We start from the raw sequence: 20,995 nt of genomic DNA on the forward strand, positions 1-20,995 counted from the left end.
GGCATTCTCTAAAGATGCCACCTGGATACCTGCTAGGCAGTGCCTAATTTGTAAATGCTCTCCTCTGAAACACGTAGCTGCTGCAATTAAATGGGAGAGCATGAAATACTGAGACAGCATAATCCTAAAGCCATTTTAGGCCTCTTTAATCCATTCTTTGCCCCTTCAACTCACTCTTGCAGCTTTCTGCTTTCTCCCTTTCTGAAGCTTTTTTATTTTCCTCTTCCTCCATCTTTCCCATATGAGTCTTTTGCTTGCTTTAAGCACTGATGCTAGATAATCCTGGGCACGAGAATTGTGTCCGGGGTTGAAAAGCACAGTGTTTGATACCAAACAGAACTGATTTGGGTTGGGCCATTATGGAGCTGGACATCTGGGATTTGCCTGGATGCCATCCCATGTTATCTTATGGACCGCAGGTCAATTGCAATGGTATTAAGTTTAAAATGCTACCACAGGGTCATATAAGCTTGCATATATGTCCACACTCATAACACAATGCACCCTGCCTCCTGGGCTTTAGGAGGCCTACCTTAGGAGTGACTGACTAATGTTATGGCAGTAAGGGGACTGTGCCTGCCCATGGAGTGGGTAGAGTTGAACTTGAGCAGGCAAGCTGCTCGTACAGGGATGGCATGGCAGGTCTGCAGATCTTACTTTTACTCAAGTCTCTCAGGCTGGCACAATCAGTGCTGCAGCCCTGGTGACCCCTTTACCTTTCTTGCCCTGGTAGCATTAACTAGGGCCTTACAGGGGTGGTAAAGTACTTCCCAATTCACAGTTACAATATATGGGAATGAGCACTGGCACTGGGGCCTTGTTAGCAGGTCACAGCTCACGTTTAGATAAAAAACAACAGCATCAAGCAGCAAAAATTGGAGGCTGACCATCCAAAAAGGGGCACTTGACAATAATTCTGGGACTTGAGTTCCTGTTTTATAATGGCATAAATAAGACTATAATTCAAAGAAAAAAACATGTACTGGAGCAGCACATCGCACATGGACTTGGGAAACTTGGCAGGGTTGTGAAAGTTCTTGACATTGTCATTTTGGACAACAAACAACAAAACAAAGTTTGGGGTGACATCATGGGTTGATATCTTGGCCTGATGCCTGTCTCTGGCTCAGTTCAAAGTCCTGTTGGAACGTCAAGCCTTTAAGAAGCCGAGCTTTCATTTGGTTTCTGCCTACCTGCCTTCCTCTAACAAGGATGTACTGTTAGGGCCAGAGTTGCCAACCAGGTTCGAGTATTGGCGTTGGCTCAACATCGTGTGTTTCTGGGCAAATCACTTAGGGGGTCGTTATGACCCCGGCGGTTGGTGGTAATGTGGCGGTAGTACCGCCAACAGGCTGGCAGTACATACCACCACATTATGACATTGGCGGGTTGGTTGGTGCCAACCCGCCAATGTACCACTTCAACCGCCATGGCGGTAGCAGCTGCCGGGCTGGAGCTGACAATCTCCAGCCCGGCGGCTGCTATTGTACTGCCTCAGGCATTTTGACCCTGCCTACCGCCATGGTTTCTGTGGCGTTCGTAACGCCACGAAAACCATGGCGGTAGGCCATATCAGTGACAGGGAACTCTTTCTCTGTCACTGATAGGAGGCCCCTTCCCCCCAACAACTCCCCAGACTCCCCCCTCCCGCCTCCATCCACGCTCCTCCCTTCCAATCCCCCTACACACACGCAGACACGCACCATGCATACACACCCCACTCACACAGGCATACACGCATGCATCCATTCATTCATGCACACATCCGCACCACATTCACACTGACACGCAGACACGCATTCACAAATCCATACTTACATGCATTCTCACACATGCATACACCCACGCAAACAACAATACACATACATTCTCATTCACTCACACACTCATGCACACACACACCCACACACAACATCCCCTCTCACCTATCTGAAACCCGACTTACCTGGATACAGGGGGTCTTCCGGCAGGGAATCGGATGGGGTGCTGCTACCACCAGCAGTGTCCTCCAGCAGAATACCGCCAGGCCGAATTATTTCTCATAATACGGCTGACGGCGGTCTACTGGCATGGCACTGCTGGTGGTAGCACCGCCACCATAACACCGTCCGCCAGTATGACCACAGCTGGATTTCCGCCCTTTTTGTGGCAGAAATCCAGCTGTGGTCATAATCTGGCAGATGGATGTTAGCTGCGGCAACAGTCTTTTGGTGGCCGTTGCCGCGGCGGTAGGCGTTTTTTACCGCCAAAGACATAATGGGGGCCCTAATTTTGTAATGTACCTATCGCCAGACCGCCCAACTCACATGGTGCCACCGTGTGTCACACAATATCGACTCCTTTCATCGTCACTTGATGAAGAGCCCATACTACACAGGGGCAGGAGAAACAGCAGGACACCACTGCACAGAGTGGATTTCCAGCTCATTTTTTTGTTTTTGGAGGCTTTTAAAAGCATCAACAACAAATAGAGGAACAGGGAGAATTGAAGGTCCAGTGTATAATCTCCCGAAGTAACTGTAGACAAAATAAATACACTGTTCCTGGCAGAAAAGAAGGGAAACCCTAAGGTTTAGGAGCAAGAGCCTTCACACATCCAATTGGATGCCATGCTTCATCATTGGGGTGCTCCTCGTCAGACCGGCACTGCAATGTCTGACGGGCTCCCCGTGAGGGGGCTCTTTGCCGGAGATCTTTTTGAGCATCTGCCGTGAAAAACTACAAGCAGGTCGTATTTCAAAAGCAGGAGAAAGTTTAAAATTGGTTCTATATCCCAATAGAAGAAAATCACATTTAATGGGTAGAAAGGGGATAAGACCAAGGTTAAAAACGCAATGAAAGGGATAAGATGAGGTAATGCTCAGACACTTTCCAAAACTCATAGGGGCAAGAAATTATCGTAAAGCCACCTGTACAAAGGTCTACATGTTTCGCGTCTCACGGTCTAAAAGATCCACTGACGCTTCTTCAGGACCATACATCATAGTTAGATACTTCTCCTGTATTACAAAAATCTAAACATTGTTGAGTAGTTTATCCAGAATCCAATAAATCAAACCAAACGTCGCAGTCACTTACAGTAAAGCGTACTTTCCGTCCAGTCAACTAAACACATTAAGGTCGCCCATCCCCTATTGTAGGAAGGGCTCCATAGGAGGCACATGCATCAGGTTGTCCCTAATATTGTAGAGGCAAGCCCGTCTTCTGCACCTACCCCGGCGTGTCCTCCTGAATCTGTGGCAGAAATCCAGCTGTGGTCATAATCTGGCAGACGGATGTTAGCTGCGGCAACGGTCTTTTGGTGGCCTTTGCCGCGGCGGTAGGCGTTTTTTACAGCCAAAGACATAATGGGGGACCTAATCTTGTAATGTACCTAACACCAGACCGCCCAACTCACATGGTGCCACCGTGTGTCACAGGATATCGACTCCTTTCACCGTCACTTGATGAAGAGTTCATACTACACAGGGGCAGGAGAAACAGCAGGACACCACTGCACAGAGTGGATTTCCAGCTCATTTTTTTTGTTTTTGGAGGCTTTTAAAAGCAGACATTTACTATGGGGTGTGAAAACACCCCTGGATTTCGGCAACAGTGAGGGCTTGTTTTTAGGAAGACAGGGGTTTCGTGGGGGAGGGCACAGAAGGGCCTCCTAGGTAGTTCTGGGCACAAGGCAGGCCCTGCCCCCTCCAATGCCACGCTCTCTCCTCACACAGTGAATTTTCTCTTAAGGCTAACAGGCCTATAAAACTCATGTAAAGTGCTCCAATACCTTCGGGTTGAGTTCCTGCTTTATAAAAACTGCTTAAAAACTCACAAAGGGGAAGAATTGAAGCCTTAAAACAAGGAAAGACTAATAGATACTGATGTCCTGGCTGATTTATATAAAGTGAAACAAGAAATCACAAATTCCCTGCTAAAGCCAGTGGTGCGGGATGGTGCTTCCTAACCCTCGTGAGCAGTGTCCACAGGCCACGGTGCGGGCAGGGATGCCTGGTGACGACACTGGAGTCAATGGTGCTGGCGTTGGTGGACCAGGGCTGCAGTGCGAGACGGACGGTGCTTCTTTTACCTCATGAGCGGTATCCACAGGCCACGGTGCAGGCAGCGGCGCTGGTGTCAGCAGGAGCGGCTGTGTCGGGGATGCCCAGGCTGCAGTGTGAGCAAGGCGATGCCAGAGTGCGGGGCCCACAGGTCGCGGTGCAAGCAGTGGTTCGGTGAAGTCACCCGATGACGGCGTCGGTGAGACCAGAGTCGCAGTGCGAAACATGGCAGGGCGGCTCCATGCGGCGTCAGCAGTTCACCCTTTGCACTCTTTTCAGGCAGAAGTAGAAACTGAAGGCCAGTCCAGCAAAGCAACACAGCAAAGGGACAGTACTCCTCCTCCGACTCTTCAGCTCTCCTCCTGGGCAGACGTTCCACTTCATTCCAGAAAGATTCTAAAAGTCTCGGGTTTTGGGTCCAATACCTATACCCCTTTCTACCTTTGAAGTTGGCAAACTTCAAAGCAAAGTCTCAAGGGTTTGCAAGATCCTTACTTGTCCAGGCCAGGCCCCAGACACACACCCGGGGGTTGGAGACTACATTGTGTAAGGGCAGCCACAATCCTTTCAGGTGTAAGTGACCACTCCTTCCTCCACTCTAGCTCAGATGGCTCATCAGGATATGCAGGCTACACCCAAGCTCCCTTTGTGTCACTGTCTAGAGGAGAGGTGTAAACAGCCCAACTGTCAAACTGACCCAGACGGGGAATCCACAAGCAGGCAGAGTCAAAGAATGGTTTAAGCACGAAAATGCCTACTTTCTAAAAGTGGCATTTTTAAACTCACAATCCAAAAACCAACTTCACAAAAAGATGTATTTTTAAATTGTGAGTTCAGAGACCCTAAACTCCATATTTCTATCTGCTCTCAAAGGGAATTTGCGCTTTAAAGTTATTTAAAGGCAGCCCCCATGTTAACCTATGAGAGAGATAGGCCTTGCAATAGTAAGACCCAAAGTTGGCAGTATTTCACTGTTTAGGGCATGTAAAACAAACCAGTACATGTCCTACCTTTTAAGTACACTGCACCCTGCCCCTGGGGCCTCCCTTAGGGGTGCCTTACATGTAAAAAAAGGGAAGGTTTAGGCCTGGCAAGTGGGTACACTTGCCAAGTCGAATTGGCAGTTTAGAACTGCACACACAGACACTACAGTGGCATGTCTGAGCCATGTTTACAGGCCACTAATGTGGGTGGCACAACCAGTGCTGCAGGCCCACTAGTAGCATTTGATTTACAGGCCTTGGGCACCTCTAGTGCAGTGTACTAGGGGCTTATCAGTAAATCAGATATGGCAATCATGGATAAGCCAATCACAATACAATTTACATAGGAGGCACTTGCATTTTAGCACTGATCAGCAGTAGCAAAGTGTGCAGAGACAATTAACCAGCAAAAACAGAGTCCTGTATACCATAAGCACAGGAGGTCAGAAGGCAAAAAGACAGGGGAGACACGCCAAAAAGCTGGCAGGTCTAACAGCGGCATGCCTGCTCAGTGTGTTATCTTCACAAGGAGTGATCACAGAACCCACAGGCAGGTTGCAAGAGAGTGATCAGTTGGTCAGCATGCCCCTGCAGACTAAATTGGCTTATATTGCTCTGCATCACCACTCTGCTATTGTACTTAGGGGGTACAATTACCAAGTGACTCAATGTCACCAGGGGTTCCATTTTCCAGTCCTGGGCTTTTAGTAAACAACTTAATGCATCCTTGGAGTTGTACTCTTGGTTCTTTTCAACTCACCAAATAAACTATCACAATGAAGACAAGGTTGTCCAGAAGAAAACCCTAGAACCAGAACATGGATTCTCTTTTTTCATGGAGAAATGGCCGAGCTAGTTACAGGATTTGGGGCCACATGCAAGAAGATCCGGTTCTGCGAGTCTTTGCAAAACCAGATGTCCAGACAGTGTCAATGACGCTGTTTGTGATTCGCAATGGGCACGCAAATGATCTACCTCATGAAAATTCATGAGGTAGGTCGTAATTTGCGACCCCATTGGAAATGGCGGCCCGCACAGGGATAGTGGCCTGCTGGTGTCAGCAGACCACCATGTCTGTGACTGCTTTTAAATAAAGCAGTATTTTTTTTTAAATGCAGCCCGTTTTCCTCAAAGGAAAACGGAATGCATTTCGAAAACAAAAATGAAAAGTTTTCTTTCCATTTATTCAGAGCAGGTAGTTGTTCAGACAGTGTCCTTGTATTCTGAGTGATGATTTTCTACCAGAGGGGCTGTGATACCGTTTGGTTTAGGAATACCAAACCATTGTTTTGTAAAAAGTTTCCCACCACTAGCCAGATACTTAGTGCAGCAGCGAAAACAGCAGACCTGATCCACAATGGAATCTGGTATCCAGAAGGAAAGACTGCTTATCAGCAAGTGATGAAACTGGAGCAGAGAGAATGTAGGTAGATACTTTAGAGGTTTTCTCAGGCTTTGGCTCAGTCACAGAAGCACCTTGCCAATAACAGGATCAACTTGCTTGGAGGAATGGATCCATGTCTCCTGGCCCCACCATTCCACTGCAGTCTTTGTGATTAGCAGGGCTTGATATCGGGCATAACTACAAGGTGGTAAGGCTGTCTTCCTCTGGTATGTTCACACATACACTAGGATGGAGGTAATGGCAAGCCTTGGTCACGTACTCAGTTAGGGTATTTTTCATCTGAGAATGGACACTGTATAGACATTTTAGGAGCTTTCTTAAATACTGCATCACCATTCCATTGTATATTTAAATTTGTGAGTGAAATGTAGGCATTAGAGGTGGGCATCTTGGGTTGGCCCATAACTATCTAATAATGACTCAATTAAGCCTCCTGTAAGGGAATCACTCTTAAAGACCATGAGGCTAGGGGAACATATCAGGCCCTTTTGAATGGGTTTTAGTGCAAATTTTAGCAATCCTATTCTGTCCTGTTATTCCTTTCTCCTTTTCCCATTGACTCCGAGCGATAGACACAATTAAAATGATGATCTATTCCTAGTGCTTCGCAAACTACCTGAACAAACTGCTTGTACAACTGTGGACATGAAGTGTGTTGCTTGATCAGTGCTGATCCAGTTAGCACTCCAAACCTAGGGATATAGGCCCTGATTTAAACTTGTTGACGCTAAACTGTGCTGAAAATGACCACAGTGCCATGTAGGGGGGCCCAAGTTAGGCCCCCCTATGGCACTTTAATTAAGAATACTCACGGTACTCACCTGTACCCAGCTGGGATGGGGTCCCCCATCCTTTGCTGTCCTCTTGGTGTGGGTGGGTGGGTGGGGGTGTCCCTGGAGCCAGGGAAGGGCACCTGTGGGCTCTTTCCATGGTCTCTGACCTTGGAAATATGCCCACAGGTCCCCTAACGCCTGCCAACATAGTGAACTATCGTTTTATTTTTCTGCTGCTGGCTGGGGTCGACCTGCCTCCGCCATAGCGAAGGAGCCGCCCTTGACAATATATCTAGTTGGCAAGCCATGAATACATTTTTAAATTTACGGTTATATGCTTTTCTTTTCAGGCACGTAGTCAATGCAAGTAGCATAAATACAATTACATTACAATAACCGTGACTAGCAGATTCTATAACGAATATCCTTAACCCACCCATGCCAAGTCCTGGCATCCCACAGAATTCCCAAGTTAGAAACACGCTCTGTAGCTGAGACCCGTGGGACACGCACCTCCTCTTCCTCCCATCCCCTGCGCCGCCGCCCCTTCGTCTCACCCGCCACGCACACTTCAGCTCCTTTCACAAGGAGAAGTCACACTTGGACTCATGATTCATGAAACCACCCACAGCCAGCAGAATGGTGTTAGAATATGCGGTAACCATGGAAACAGCGAGCACAGAGCGCACGGAGCCTGGCTATCTAATCAGAGAATGGGATGTCTTGCGAACACCAGTCTCAAACTCAGCCACTGATCGTCATGCAGGCCCCGTATCTGATGACGTATAAACGTAGATCCAGTGAGGAACACAATGTGGGACCAGTGTTACCATATTTGTGCACATTTATCAGAAAGTTATTACCACCAGTCTTATGTTGGGGTAATTGGACATGGAATGGAATTCACTCCAACACCACAAAATCAAAATTGGAGTACATACAATTGTACCTCAAAACTCAAAATCTATGGAAACGGGAAAACTTGCATAGATTCCTCCCTCTCACACATAGCTCTAAATAAGCATTTTGGAGTTTACTGATTCTGTTTAACCCTCCTCCTGTTTCTCGCGTTTTGATGATAGTGTCATGGGTGTTTCCAAATGTCGTATCCTTGAAGTTGTATCACTGCAGCATTGGACAATGGTGCCTGCGTGCTCCTCGAGCCAGTGAAACACAAACAAGCCAAGGGTCAAGAGGTGTGCAGTGCTGCTGTGTGCCTGTCTGTTGAAAGATCCCTCCATGGCCAGGAGTTTGTTGACCAGGGGAAGCTTACTTTGTTGCCTCATGTATTTTTAATGAATGCTCGAACACAAGAAAAATGGGCCTACAGATAATTTGATTCCTTCAGAGTGTCAGCTAGGGCATAAAGGGTATCAACAGAGACTTTAAGGCGAGCAGAAACGTAAGATGGTACAACGGGCCCCCTGTGCAACATAGGGGAACAGGAACAGGTGATGGGAGTCAGATCTGCAGGAACTGCAGGGAACTGGACTTGCGCCAACAAACCAAGACCTCTTCTAAGGTAATGGAAGTACATTTGCAGTAATCTAGCATCTAGAATTCACTGGTATTCTTCTACTGCATGCGCTACATTCTATGGGAATCTGTAATTAGAGGGAACTTTTACATATCATAATTTTAGGCACCCTGGATACACCCGAGATAACAGTCCCATGTCTTAGTGCGCAGTACACAGGGATTCAGTATATAGCTATAACAGTAATGAGGCTGTCTTCCAAGCAATGCAGACTAGTATTCAAACATGCACCTCCAGGAATATTGGCTAATTTCTAAATTCTTGGGTTCCAGGGGCTTATGAAGCAATGATTAATGTACAAGATTAATGGCACAATCTATGTATGAGTCCAGTTCAGCAATTCGGAAATTCACGACGCACCTCCAGGAATGCTGAAGTGCATGAAGCTTAGTATAGGTTAGAAATCCAGAACTCTGTGATGTATCTTCAAAAACAGAGGAGTGTTCTGTTAATGCATGCAGTGGGGGACTTGAAGGTTTAACCCTATAGACGGCGAGGCAACCTCTTTAATCAAGTGCTGTAATAATCCAGTTATCCTGGTTACACCTTCAGCAATAGCGCGGCAATCTCTGTAGACAAGCAGCCTTGACACAAGGAACAATGATGATTGAACAAATAATCATTTGATATCTCAAGGCACGCAGGAATCCAAACTTTGATGTAGCATTTTGATCTGTCCCATAAATATTTTTTCATCTCAGAAACATATAATTCAGGAATCCGAAAATCAAAAATGTATCTCCTGGAATAATGAAGTGATGCCCTATTGCATGCAGTTGGGGAATCCAGGGTGCATCTGCAAAATAAAATGGAGTGATTTCTCAATGCATGCGTTTCAGGAATCCACAAACCTAGAATATATTTAGTGGACCAATGTGAGTAGTTTGCCATCACATGCAGTTCACTTACCAAGGTGTATTCACAAAAATAGTGAAGGGCTTTACCAGTGCATGTAGTATCTGGGATGCATTATTAGGGATAGCGGATTAATTCCCAAATAGGCAGTCTAAGAATATAAGTCAAATGGCCATAGACAATCTGAGCCTATTAATCTAAGTAGGCTACTTTGAGTTTGGTTGACTGGACACCCACCAGTTTTTGAGAGATGTCCCCTATTTGTCAAACTCGAAACTACACCCTAAACCTCAGAGTTGACCTGACCAATCGCATAGTTCATTAAGGCATTTTAATGCATTCTGTGTTCAACAGCATCACAAGAATGCTGTGTTTGGTTGCAGAGTTATCCTGAAGTGCATTTGGCGCTGTTGTGAGATACAAACATATTAATGGACGGAAATGGACGGGTCAATGCTTTCTTAACTACTGGCTCCTCTAAGTTACATTCCAGTTTGTCATTTTTTAGCTTACCAGTCCTTTTGGACAGAAGAACAACTAAAAAGCGTGGCCTTTGTCAAGGAGCATTACCGACAATGTGCTGGAGTATCTTTCATTTAAGCACCTCAAATGTGTTTTGAAATTATTTGTCCTCATTAGTGAGGCAAAAGTTTAGACTTCAAGCAAAATGAGGGCAGAGCCCACGTCTAAGAATAAATGCTCTTCCCAGTTGAGACACTCAATAAGACAGTAAAAAGACACCAGAGAGGGCGTAGCCAAGTCCAAGATGGTGCCAGATGTGTGAGTGTGAAGAACCGCCCAGGGCCAAGGTAGGAGCGAGGCCACCGGGGGCTGTATCTCACCCACCACCCACAGAAGTTGGGTCAGGGAAACCCGAGGAGACCAATGACCTACTGCAGGTGACCAACGCAGCCCAGAAGGAAGAGTGGAGACCGGATTAGCAGGCTGGCAGATGGTAGGCCGGGTGCCATAAGGCAGAGGTGCCCAGTGTGTGACAGAGGCTCTGCACGTAGAGCTACACCAAGTGGACTGTTTCCAGCTGCCAGCAGGGGGCAACCTCAGTACCCTGATGGGCGATTGGAGCCTCAAAAAGAGAGAAGCCTGCGGGACATACCCGCTGACAGATATCCCCTAGACAGAAGAGCGAACCCTAGAGCCATGTGCATGTTTAGACTAAAGGTCTAAGTTTGCCTTTGTGATTTGGGCCCCTAGCCTTCTCCACCTATTTTTCCAGAAAGTGCACATTGTGGGCCTGATTCACAAAGGTAAACTCAGATGTTTGGTCTAAACTTAGACCAAACGTCTAAGTTTATAACTTTGAAAATTCATGAAGGGCATTTACGAGTAGTATCTTTGGGTCCACAATAGGGGCAGGCCTCCTTCATTTAAGCTAAGTCTTTGGGAGAAATAAAATAAGAGACTGGGATGTGCCATGTTGAAATATAGTTTTTTGCTACTGGAGTAGCAAAATATATTTAAGCGTCATGCACTCCATGAAGGTTAGCATTGCAAAAGGGTACCATAGCAGTCACTGTTTTTATTGGTAAGTGTTAAAAATAAAAGTACTTTCATCACAAAAAAACATTTTGAAGTCCGACATCAGCTCCAGGTGCATCAGTCTATAACAGATGTGTGTAGAAAACAGGTTTCTTTTTAAAGTGATATATCACCTGAATACTTTAGAGATCACTCTGTTGACCTTTTTTTAATGGAAGATTGCCTCTGCTGAAGAGGCAGAGAGTGAGAAATACCTGGCTTGTGAAAATCATTCACATAATAAGCCAATCATGTCCTAAGGTAAGCCCCGTTCCCACAGTTGGCCGCAAGCACCCCAAAGGCAGCCTGGTGCATTTGTGCACCAAAGTTTGGCGAGTCCTCCTTTTGAACTAGCGGGACCCAGAAAGTGAAGCTTATCTTCTCTGAATGTGTCCCTAGTTCCATAAGGCTTGTTTAGCATTTGGCCATTTTCGTCTGTTTAGAGTATTTTTGGTGTCCCTTAAATGACCTAGGCATCACCAAGCACAGGGCAACAGCCCAGTACATAGTCCTGGATGTGTGATATTCAGTTTGCTCTCTGCGACTTTCTAAATGCAATTTGATTTTACCTCTAGTAGCAGCCTTGATTGCCTTTAGTAGCAGCCACGCAGTAGAGCACTACAAAACCTAAACAGACATTTACCGTATCAGCATGTGAGCTGATATTACTGAGTTGTAGGACTTAAATGAGCCATCAATGTCACAGTCTCTTACCTAGTAATATCTTTACATCCCGTTGAAACAGTTTAATGTAGGGGTCATTTCACATCTACAGAAAAATACAAACAAAGAGTACTGAAAAAGTATGAGAACTGAGAACAGTATACATTTTTTGGGTGCTTTCATAGCTAGAGCTAGAAAAAGAAAGGAACTAATAAAAATGAGTGTGAGGTGCAAAGGAAAAATCATTCACTTCAGAAAATATAACCCCTCATTTGTAGGGTATGCCAACCCATTTAGGCAGAAAACAGATCTAAATAGGGTTTGACATACAAGTGATGGCCTGCCTTTCTCAGAAAACTCCCCCTAATACACTGAAGGGAGAAGCTTGAAATTCTCGCTGTGTCTTCCAAACTATTCTCAAATTGTGCTATGTTAAGCTAGATTGGCTACTTTGCTCCTGATTTGTTTTCTTTGCATTCTGGAGAAATTCCAGGATGTAAGGAAAAACCCAGGACTGAAAGACAACGCTCACCTGACATGTCTACTAAGTACACATACGCCTTTAAGCTTGAGTGTAGATGACCCTTTGCATCCCGGGTGCACATCACACATGGACCCCTTACTGCACACCACTCTATGCTTTTTATGCACATGGCTATGTGCATCTGAACTACAGATCACCCAGTGCCTCAATGAGACACATTGCCCAGTGCTCTACTAGGACCCATATTCCAGTGCTCCCCTTTGAAAAATTACACTTTCTCTTCTGGGGCGCATCCTTCTGTGCATCCTAAGAGCACATCACCCTCTGCTTTGCTGGTGCACCTCACTCTGTGGTCCTCTTGGAATATCGCCATGTGTTCCCCGGGGACACATCAACCTTTGGCTTCCCCAGAGCTCATCACCTTCTGCTATCTTGAAGTACATCATCTGCTGTGCACGGTAATGTGCTATACTGCACACCGTCCTGTGCCCTGTTGTACTTTCTGTTGTATGTCGCCCTCTGCCCCTTGATGCAGACCAGCCAGTATCCCTTAAAAACATATTTGTGCACACTTGTATTTCTGTTTGCATTGGTTCCTTGAGGCTGTTGGTCTTTGTACGTGGTAACTTGTCTATTTGTTGTCTTTTTGCTTGGGTTCCTGTATGCCTATTTCTGGTGTGTACTAGTATGTCCTATTTCTGGCTGCATATATACGTTTACATTGCTCGGTTTATGTGAATAGATGACTATGGATGTGTTGGTCTCTGTGCATGTGTGTGTGCCCTGCCTCTGCGCCCTTTTATTGTATGTCACTGTGTGTTTGCACTACACAATGACCACACCTATTGGCTTTGCTAAAGCTTGTTTACTTTAGTTATTAAATTTTGTGAAATGCACTTGCATATGCTCAGAAATATTACCACGTGGAGAGGGGATATTTTAAAAATGTCTTCCCCAAGCAACTGGGATACTGAGGCCCTTATCAAGAGTTTGGGTAAAAAAAAAAAACACTCCGGATTTCCGCCTGCTGACCCTAGTATGAGTTTCCCGCTAGGCCAGCGGGGGTGGAAACAGCATTTCTGCCCGTTGGCCCAGTGGGAAACTCACTGTAATCAAGCAGGCAGCAGTGCTGCGGTGCGTTGGGTGTGACAGCACCTGCCGTGCTTTTCAATGCCCGTAATTCAGGCAGTGAAAAGCACGACAGGCTGCCCATGGGGCCCCTGTACTGCCCATGCCAAGTGCATGGGCAATACATAGGCCCCTGACACCCAGTCTCCGCCAGCCTTTGCATGGCAGTGGGACCACCATGCAAAAGCAGACGGAGAGGGGAGTCGTAATCCAGCGCTGCCCTGACAGATTAAGACCGCCGGCACCGGTATATGTACACACACACACACATATATATATATATTGTATGTTATACTAACCTCTACTTTTTACCATGCATATGCCTTTACCAACTATGCCTTTACTATGAAATTTTCGTGGGAAAAACATGCATGGTAAAAGAAAGTGCATGGTAAAAACATTTTGTGGTAAGTGCATGTGTGGTAATGACCATGAGAGGTACTTACCGCATTGTAAAATCAGGCGTTATTCCATCATAAATCCAAACTTATCTCACCAGCCATAGCACTTTTTCTGTTCTTCCAATTTACGACTTTGTTGCACTTCATTAATCTTCTTAAATGCCAAACCCTCCCATCCTAATCTTGGCCGTATTAGTATAGACAAGTATAACATTGCACAGTTTGGGAAACTTGTTATCTGCCTTCCTCACTCTGAGTGGGGACGTAGCCTGTAGCCAATCACCTACTTCCACCTCAATATTCTTTATAGGTTGAGTTCAATCAAAGTAGTCCTTGTGCTCTATCTGAGACCATGTTTCCAATCTTTCAACCAATATCCATGCAATGTTGTCCTTAGAGAAAAGCTCTCTTCCCCTTAAAACCCTAAAAAGGCCTAAAACCCAGCAGAGAGTGCATTGACACACTATGCCCAAATCATGGGCCTGAGATCCTTCAACCAACACCTGCCACCGTTGATGTCTAATTTCACACTTCTTCTGAGGAAACAGGCTGTTTGCAGGTTTATGTCCCATTTTGACTACTAGGAGCTGGTTTAATGGCTCTGACATGCCCTGACTCCTGCTAATCATGACTCAGTGCATGTGCTCTGACCCTTAAAAGGTACATGGTTGTTTGGCATATACAGGTAACTGTTTCTGTGGACTTTGTTGGTCCCCCTGAGTGACTCCTTGCTGGAGTTGGTTGCTTAAAGTAACTCTAAGTAACCACATTGATATTTACCCAAGTTCGTATTGGAAACATTTCTAAAGATCTAATTTGTTGAATTTGCCAATGCTTGTTTGCAGTTAAATAAAATGCTGTGATTTACTTTACCTTATAAATTCTGTGTCTCCAAACCCTCTGGTGGATCTTTTTCATTTTGGTGTCAACATTTTTATAAAATTTCGAACTATTTTTATAAATTGGAATTGGATGTCTTGAGTGTCTCAGTTATTTCTCCTTCAATTGTTTGGGTGCTGGTAAATGCTTTACACGTGTTCCTTTGAATAGGCTTGACTGCTCAGAGCCACATTTACTCAGGGTTGAGCTAAGGTTTTAACAAAAAAAAACTACTGGTCCTACAGAGGTTGGTAAATACACGATAAGCCTCATAGCCACACCATGTTAAACACTCCATTTCCTCACACTTCTCATCAACCAATTACCAGCAAGATGATACAAGGAAGAGCTACCACTTGGGAATTTACCTTTTCCATTGCTTCTACATCCGACCATTGGGAAAACAGACCATTCAGTACAGCGGTATACTTGGTTATCCCATAGGAATATAGGCCCTCATTACAACATTGGCCGTTTGCCATATTATGATTGTAGCCGGAATTTCGCCAGAAGGATAGTGGAAATCCAGCTGCGGCCATGGCGGCAGATGGCGGTAAGGTGGCACTACTGCCAGCTGCAGCGCCACGCCAGTAGACTGCTGCAGACAGTATCATGACACATAATACGGCCTGGCGGTGTTCTGCTGGCTGACGCACCTGCTGGCAGCAGCGCCCCGTCCCGTCTCCTGCCGGAGGACCCCCTGCAATGAGGTAAGTTGGGTGCTCCGACACGGGAGGGGGGTAAGGGGTGTTGTGTGTGTGTATGTCTGTGCATGCGTGTATGCGGGTGTGAGATGCGTGTTGTCCGTGTGTGCATGTGTGGATGTGTGAGTGCGTGAATGTTGTGTTGTGTGCATGCGTGTGTGCATGCATGTATGTCAGTGTGTGTGGATGTGTGTGTGAATGGATGGATGCATGCGTGGATGAATGTGGGTATGAGTGTGTAAATTCGTGTGTTCGATGGTGTGTGAAGGTGTGTGTATTTCGTGGGGGGGTCTGGAGTGGGAGTGAGTGGGGTAAGACCAGGGGAGGGGGAGGGGAGGCGGGGAAGACTTGCCCCTATAACTTGCACTCTCGTGTTACGTGATTCATTTATAATATTTAACTTTCACTTTTTACTTCCCCTTCAATGTCTTGCTCCGGTTTAGAGGGTGAACTTTTATAATCCCATCTGCTGTCATTGGGGTCTAGTTCTGACTTATAAATCAACAAATAAATACTTAAATAAGTAAATTGGCGGTATCTGACGGCTTTGACTCAGTCTGCCCCAGCCCGGTCGGCCTGTGAGAGTCAAACACTCACTGATGACATGTTGTGGAATCTTCAAATTTTTATGACATCGCCAAGGAGACAACTCGAAGTGCTCTGAAGGAATGGGAGGTAGGTAAATTATTTACACCCTCTCTCTGTTCTGTACGTAATTGGTCCTACTTTTTCTGCTGAGCATCTTGCAAGGCCCAGGATAAGGGGCACAGTATTGTCATCTCTGCTATCGGAGCAACCCTTTCTGAAATCAATCTGCTTCCAGCCTGCTCGGCTCCATCACTTGTTTCCATGGCAACCCATTGGGAAGCTTCTCAGAAGGAACTGACTCACTGAGCTCTCATTAACCAGCTTTCCATGTATACTAAACATGCAATTAAAGCATTCTAATGTTTGCTAAAGTCCCTCATTATCCCGTGGGATAAAATAGGCCCTGGGGCGTCCCAGCGTGTGCCAGTGGGATCTCGGAAATGCTGAAGAATCAGGGTGAGCCTCAGGGGGCCCTATTGTGTTACTGACTAGCCAGGGTGCCTGAGAATCTGCAGTCAGGTGGCACCTGTACACACATATGCATTAGAAAAATTTGCTTTTAAACTGAGCTGTAAGAAAACAGAGGGACAAATGAAATGGGTTCTTCAAACTAAGTTGAAAGTAAACCTTAGTGGGTGGTATACATCATGTGTAGACTTTAGCATAAAAAGTTGTACTGGTATGAATTATGACATTGGCTGGATACAGAGGTGGAAGTGCATTAAAAATGTATGGGAACTGTGATCTTGAGTGCAATGGGGTGGGGTCAGTGATCACGGGGCGGGATCAAAGGTGTGGCTAAAAAGAACAAAATATTCTTTAACTATTTTGTTGGTCTTTCACCCTCCGGTTACTGCATAAAAAATAATGCATACCGTAAATAAAAAATAAATGAACATTAAACTAATGATTGAGTGATGCACTATTTTACATTATGAACCTTTGTTCGTTAATGTGATCACTACATAGGTCTATGTTAGTGATGGATGAGCCATTGAAAGCTTGAATCAGGCAGATACTTTATAATATTTTATGTAATGTTTGTTGTAAAATTTACTTAGCAAATAATTTCAAGGCTCAACTTGTGCACTGACTCTTAGAGCCGTGCCAGATCCTTGGTTCGGCTCTGGCTCAGCTGTCTTAGTCAATTTGTTGGATCCCCCACCTGAAGTCTGTGTATGTTGTAACAGAGAGCCACATAATTGGATTCTGGTTGGTGCTGTGAGGAATAGGGACTATTGTTAGTGTTATGAGAACCAAGCCTGTGACAGACACCCCTGTAAAAAAGAAAGTCCTTATTTTAAGCTTACATTAAACACAGAGAAGAAAGGCTACCACAAAATGCGCAAAAAGATTTTGGTATAAGATAGAAAAGTGCTTCCAAATATAGATGTTAGTAATAGACTGTATACAATGCAAATATGTTTTATAACTATCCATTAAAAGCATACACACCACAGACTAGTTGGTAACACAATGGCAATACCACTCAAAAAGATGCTTTTCCCTCAAGAAGCTTCAAGTGAATTCCATCAGCCAATCCCAACTTCCAAGCAGCCTTTACATTTGCAGATTAATGAATTGCACACAATTATATTTCTTTCAGGCAGCAGACACTCTGGCAAGAAAGCCTGTGTCCTGGTTAGCTGAATGTTCTGCTCTCAGCTTCACAGTACTGTAAAATCCCCTTCCACTTCAGTTGAGGCATCTCTAATCTGGGAATTAAATGTCCCCGGTCGGTTGTTTATTCAGAAAAAGTAGGGGACTTGTTTCTGTCAAATTGAAAAAGTATGGACACATCATGCCCCTCAGATCCCACCCACTTTGTCCGCTCGCAGGGTAGTGTACTCTGTCCAATTCACAGGCACAGTGGCAACTGTAAAGGGACAGATGCAAACCAGGCAGTAGTATGCACAAGCTGTGCAACACATTAATTACAGTATTACATGTTTAACTGTTATGATTCCCTCTGTTGTCCTTTGGGTGTAGATCGTGGTACATCAGGGATGGAAAGTTTGATTCCTCTGTGGAGTCTGATTTGATAGAGAGATCCTTTGGCAAGGGAGTTGATATAAAAGTGCAGTTTTATATATATATCCGAAATAAGGCCCAGGGATTAAGCACTCTTGGCAGGGATAGACTAGCAGGTGAATAAATGGAAGGCATCCAGCAAAGCCTGGACCGTGATGTGACTGTACCGTGGGGAAAGTAGAAAGAAGCACAGGCCTCATTTACTAAAGGATTTTGTAAACACAAACCCTGCAAGCCGCAAAATCACTGAATTTGCATCTACAAAGCCCATATTTATGGTGTACAAAACCCAATTCATGAATCAGAAAATGGGTTTTATGAGCAGTACTGCTTACAATTTGGAAGGGCATAAAAAGGGTGATCTTTCCAAACTGAGATTTGGTAACCTATGTATCAATGGTTTGTGACTGCAATTTCGGTTCCAAACTGTTAACAAGCTACAGACTCCCCAATGGAAGTGGTAACTGATTAGCAAAAGGCATCATTTCACCTTTGTGAATCAAGTTAGCAGTCTTAGGGGAAGTAGGCTGTCGTCAAAGGGAACACTGCCTGCTCCTGCTGAAGTTTTCCCAAACTGTGCACCAGAAAACTTTTCAAAATGGTACCAATTTCTTTAAGGAACTCTTGGCTGCTTTAAAAAAAAGTTACCCTTTTGGAAGTGAAAATATAGATATGGAGTCTGCTGTCTCTTGCTGGAACCCGCCCCTCTGTTTGCAGCCAAGGACAGGCTGTGGCAGATTCACCCTGTGATTGTTGCGAATGTTGACTTTGGGAATTAACCTTATAGTGCATATGCTGATTCACAAAATCAGATTTCATTCAAAAACCTTTGGTGCCCAATTTGCATCCCCTTTTTGTACATTGAATCGTGGTAGACCAGGCCCCAAGATTTTTAGGGATTGAGTTTTAGATGATGAAATGTCTCCCAGGAGTTTATGATCTTTAAGGTCTTTGCCACATTGGCTACATCCTCTGGCAATAGGTATCCCCAGAATACAGATAAAAGAGTACACAGGGTGTCTCAGGAGGATGTAGAAGGGGTCCATGAATAAGATTAAGAGCATTGGGGAGAGGATTGATCCTTGATTGGCCCTTCTTGGAGGGTGAGAGAGTGGAGCAGTAGTTTGCAGATTTTAGGTATTACGAATGATTCATTAGATAAGATTTGATCCATTAGAGTACTGTACCAGGGATTTAAATCTGGGGATTCAAGATATTTAGAAGGGATACGTGGCTGACAGTGCCCGGTGCAATGGGTGGGTCAAGAAGTATGAATATGCAAGATTCATCTTCATCTAGTGTGTGGAGTGCCTCACCACAACGTGTAGCATTCCTGTCCCTGTATCATAACGGAGTCTAAAACCAGTCTCAAGACAGACTGAAAGTACTGCAGGATGGTGTTTGTATCAATATAGGTAGGTATTTGTTTAGCAATGTAGATTACAAGGATGTTGGCAGTGAAGGAGAGATTTGAAATGGGGCAAAAAATCAGAATCTGACTTTTTTAGTATTGATCATTTTGCCACTTTTTCTGCAGTATGGGAGAATCCCTTGAGCCTGCTAAGTGGTGATCACCACGGTTATGTAGGGGATGATGGGTAGATGTACATCTTTTATGATTATTGCCAGAATGAGTTCTAGAAAGTGTGAGGATGGTTTGATGTTGTTGACTGCGATGGCTAAAAAATTAGATGTTGCCTCTTGAAGGATGACCAAGAGTCTGATGATTGGGGGGGGTGGGCAGGGGGGGGGGGGGGGGGTCCAAAAGTGTGTATTGCCTTCAGAGACCAAGAGTGAAATGTCGTTCTTTTTCACTTTTTTGAAAAAATTTAGACATTTTTTCAGAGTTTTCTTAATTGTGTGGAATTTTAGGCTATGCAAGAAGGTTGGTTCAATTATTTACTATTTCATAGAGGTTCTTTTCTTGCTGATGAAAGTAACGTTAGCCTCAAATATATTATTCTTACACTCCTTGTATTTTTTTGGCGAAATACAGAGTTATATGTGAAGGGGTTTTGGAGTTTGATGGCTCCGAGTGATTCTGTTCCTCTAGTAATTCTTTACATAACCACTGGTTCGTCTCCTTGACACCGAGTCTTTTGTGCTTTAGAAGGGATACGTCATTACCTATTCCAGTCATGATAGAGTTGTATTTGTCGTGATTAGAGTAGAATCCAGGGCAGGTCGGAGAGTCCAGAGCTTTGAGGAGATCATGAGTTCCAAGGTGGTCAGTTCGGCATCTCTAAAATCCCTGATCCAGACTTTGGGGGTCATTACAACCTTGGCGGAAGGCGGAGAACCGGCGGTAAGACCGCCAACAGGCTGGCGGTCTTACTCTGTGGAATTATGACTATGGCGGTTACTGCCATGGTCATCCGCCGGTTCTCCGTTCCGCCTGCCAGGGCGGAGATGACCGCCGGGCTGGAGACCTGGGTCTCCAGCCCGGCGGCCGTCACTATACCTGCCGCCGGTATTTGGACCCGGTTTACCGCCGTGGATTTCCAGCGGTTTGAACCGCCATGAAATCCATGGCGGTAAGCACTATCAGTGCCAGGGAATTCCTTCCCTGGCACTGATAGGGGTCTCCCCCACCCCCACACCGACTCCCTCCCCTACCCCCCCACCACCCCTGCCACCCCCCAAAGGTGGCAGGGCCCCCTCCCCACCCGACCCCCAACATCACTTCACCCATACCCACACGACACGCACGCAGGCACCACCTACATACTTAAACGCACACATGCCTACATCCACACACACAGTCATACACGCACACCCACATTCAAACATACACGCACACATCCATACATACATACCCACAGACATACACGCACTCATTCCCATACACACAACACCCTGCAGGAATACACGCACTCACACACCCCCTCTACATACACACACGCACACCCCCATGCACCCACACAACACCCCCCCATCCCCCTCCCCTCACGGACGATCGACTTACCTGGTCCGACGATCCTCCGG

The 20,995-nt window shown here is 45.5% G+C and overlaps 1 protein-coding gene across 2 annotated transcripts in view; it reads left to right on the forward strand.

Moving 5' to 3' along the window:
• SLC6A7 (solute carrier family 6 member 7) overlaps positions 1-20,995 on the forward strand; it is a 230,056-nt gene that overhangs the window by 175,768 nt on the left and 33,293 nt on the right. The gene's annotated exons all lie outside the window — the stretch shown is intronic.

The sequence above is a fragment of the Pleurodeles waltl genome, chromosome 7 (genome assembly GCF_031143425.1).
Source record: "Pleurodeles waltl isolate 20211129_DDA chromosome 7, aPleWal1.hap1.20221129, whole genome shotgun sequence".
Lineage (NCBI taxonomy): Eukaryota > Metazoa > Chordata > Amphibia > Caudata > Salamandridae > Pleurodeles > Pleurodeles waltl.